Genomic DNA, 3,001 nt, shown 5'->3' on the forward strand with positions numbered 1-3,001 from the left:
ATCCGTCAATCCTATTGATCTATTATTCGCTCATGTCACACACGTTCGCAGATTTTTCGCACTGTTCGTAGATTTTTCGCACCAACTGATCGAGTGATTCTGACATCTGACAGCGGTATCAATGACGGATCTTTATTGTGTAGCGCGTACAATCAATTCTTTGGTCTAGATATCGCGATAATGTATCACTCGATACGTAAAAAAAAGAAATTAATAGGTGGGAAATACCGAAAGAGACTTATTATTGGAAATTCGTTTGCTATTAATATCATAATTGCGACTTTCTTTTAACTCGGAAGTAGATCAGTATTTAGTTCATTCTTATTGCAAGACTTAAGTAATGTCTGAAGACGCTAATACGCGATTGATAATATTCTGTGATTGATTTATGACATCTTACTATTCTGATATCTAAGACAGTCTTTAACGTAAGAACTGATTGTGACAAAGTCACCTGATATTTTTATAGGGGCAAAAAGTATAAATATTGATGTAAAATATTGCTTTTTGTGGGTATTGTTTAAGATATTTTTTCCTTTTTTAATAATTATTTTTACAAATTTTTATGTATGCAATTCCATCGAAAACTAATGAAAAAGTGTTGCAGTAAAAGTATTGCTTAGATAATTTGTACAAAATTTCATTACGATACAGAAATTACTCATACAGCACAGAATTTACAGTAATATCGCTGCAAAATCTCTGCAATGTTGCTGCAATATATTGCAGCAGTGTGGCTGCAACTTTTGCGCAACTTTGTGCTATAGGGGTAGTGGTTCTGTAAACAAATAGAACTTATTTATTTGTTTATTTGCAGAACAACTAATCTCTGCATTGCAATAAAACTTTTCATATATAAATCATGTTGAATATTTAAAGTATTTATACCATAAATTGAGATTTTTAACAATACTATTTAATTTTTAATAACAATTAAGGTAAATAAACTATCAAAATGTGTTGTTAAATACAAATATAATGTTATTCATGCGCCTTTCGCGAATAATTTATTTAAATGTAAGTATAAATATCGACACACATTTCCAATTTCAATTTACTTTGCAGGGACTGTACGGATGGTACAGCCTTAATCTTCGACAATGAAAGGTATCACGGCGGATCCATTGATCAATGACACTCGACCCAATGACGTCACTAAATTCTCCGAGTAAAATCTCATAAAAATCATCGCGCGTTCGATGACAACCATGATGAGGCATCATTGAAGACACCGCGCTTCCTGATTACATTATCGCGCGTCTTTGTCACCAGCTATCAACGCGATCGTGAGACACAGTGGGATCGATGGATCACCACGCGCAATTGCACTCGGGATCGGCGATAGTGAAAGTAACGGGCGCAAGGTCACGCCGTTCCATAAATATGCAATTATCGCTTGCCCGGAGCCGCGATCTCTCGCAATGCACCGACTCCTCGTCACGGGGATTCGCACGCCGCCCCCTTACTCATCTTCCAAGACGATCAATGAAGTTCTAGGAGTAAATACGAGATCGTTTCGACACACAGCACGTTCCCGTTACGGTATTGTTTCTTGAGTCCTTTCATCATTATCTTTCTGGACCATTTCTTAAGGGAATTCGATAAATATAGTATATGTATAGCACACATATATTAATATTTATACTTTAAACAAACATGTACATATGAGAACTGTACTAATAATATTCTATTTTTATAATTTATTTATTTTATTTATTATTTTTATTATTATAAACTAAAATTAAAAAAAAAAATAATAAAGATGTCTAAATGTTTTTGTATATTTTAAGTATTTAAAATGACTTATGCAAAGTTTCATTGTGATTCACCGATTAGTTACAAAGATTCAGAACAAATAAATATTTTGTTTATTTAATGGACAATTAATTTCTGTATCATAAGGCAACTTTGAATAAATCATATTAAATACTTAAAGTATTTATATAAAAAAATCAGAATTTTTATACTTATTTTATAATTTCCATAAATTTATGATTTCTCTTTTAGCTTTACTATTTTTGTACTATTTATTAAACTCTTATTCTTATTTCGTTATGTAGGATCCTAAAAATCTCGTAAAAGAAATTTTACTCGTAATAAACATAGATTTATTCTAATACTAATAATTCTAATGACACAACTTTCGCGTTTTCATTATGCAATCTTGTTCGCTATAATATTATTACGTCTTTGTCTCCTGACACAGTCGAGCGTACAAAGTTCTCAACTTCTCATTTATAAGATTTTAGATAACCTACACAAACACGAGCTATTTTAGTATGTTAAAAAATATAATTTAATTATTTTTAAATCCCCAATGTATCTTCGATTTCTGAATTCTGTGTCATAGCCTGAAATACCGAAAACATCGAAATTCCAGGTCTTCCGTATGGATACTGTGAACGCATAGTTTTCGCGTAACAGCGTAAAGGGGGCACGCAACAAAACTACTTTCATTTCTGCTCGCGGCGATTAATAAGTAGGAAGTTAACCCAGTAAAGCCGTGATTACGGCGTAAAGGATCTTGGTTAAATCATAATTCTATATTTTCTAGTTATTTCAGTTTATGGTTTAATTCCTGAATTATCATGTTTTTAATAATACGAGAAATTTGAAGACGTGGAGAATCCTTGAAAGACTTTCGATCCATCAGAATAGAGAGCCTTAATTATTATAATATAAACGATATCAGTTATTAGGTGTACAAAAAAGTTCTGAGCTTTAGATTTGATACAACCGAAATAACAATTTAAATTTTATATATCTTCCCGCCCTTTTGGGGTTTTAAAACAGTAACATTTAACCTCCTGAAATGCGATACGGTTTGGCGTTTGATGCACATAACCTCAAAAATCAGTAGTGTTCACGATGGCAATTACAAAAGAGCATATTCGATTTTCCATCCACTTCGCGTTTCATCTGAAGAAAAATGCTGCTGAAGCCACTGAAATGATTTGTGCTGCATATGGAGAGAACGCTGTAAGTCATGCAACATGCAAAA

General features: G+C 32.5%; 1 protein-coding gene across 2 annotated transcripts in view; it reads right to left on the reverse strand.

The window, feature by feature from the left end:
• Positions 1-3,001, reverse strand: part of LOC108749229 — a 28,731-nt gene that overhangs the window by 25,002 nt on the left and 728 nt on the right. The gene's annotated exons all lie outside the window — the stretch shown is intronic.

This window comes from Trachymyrmex septentrionalis, unplaced genomic scaffold (genome assembly GCF_001594115.1).
Source record: "Trachymyrmex septentrionalis isolate Tsep2-gDNA-1 unplaced genomic scaffold, Tsep1.0 scaffold277, whole genome shotgun sequence".
Classification (NCBI taxonomy): Eukaryota; Metazoa; Arthropoda; class Insecta; order Hymenoptera; family Formicidae; genus Trachymyrmex; species Trachymyrmex septentrionalis.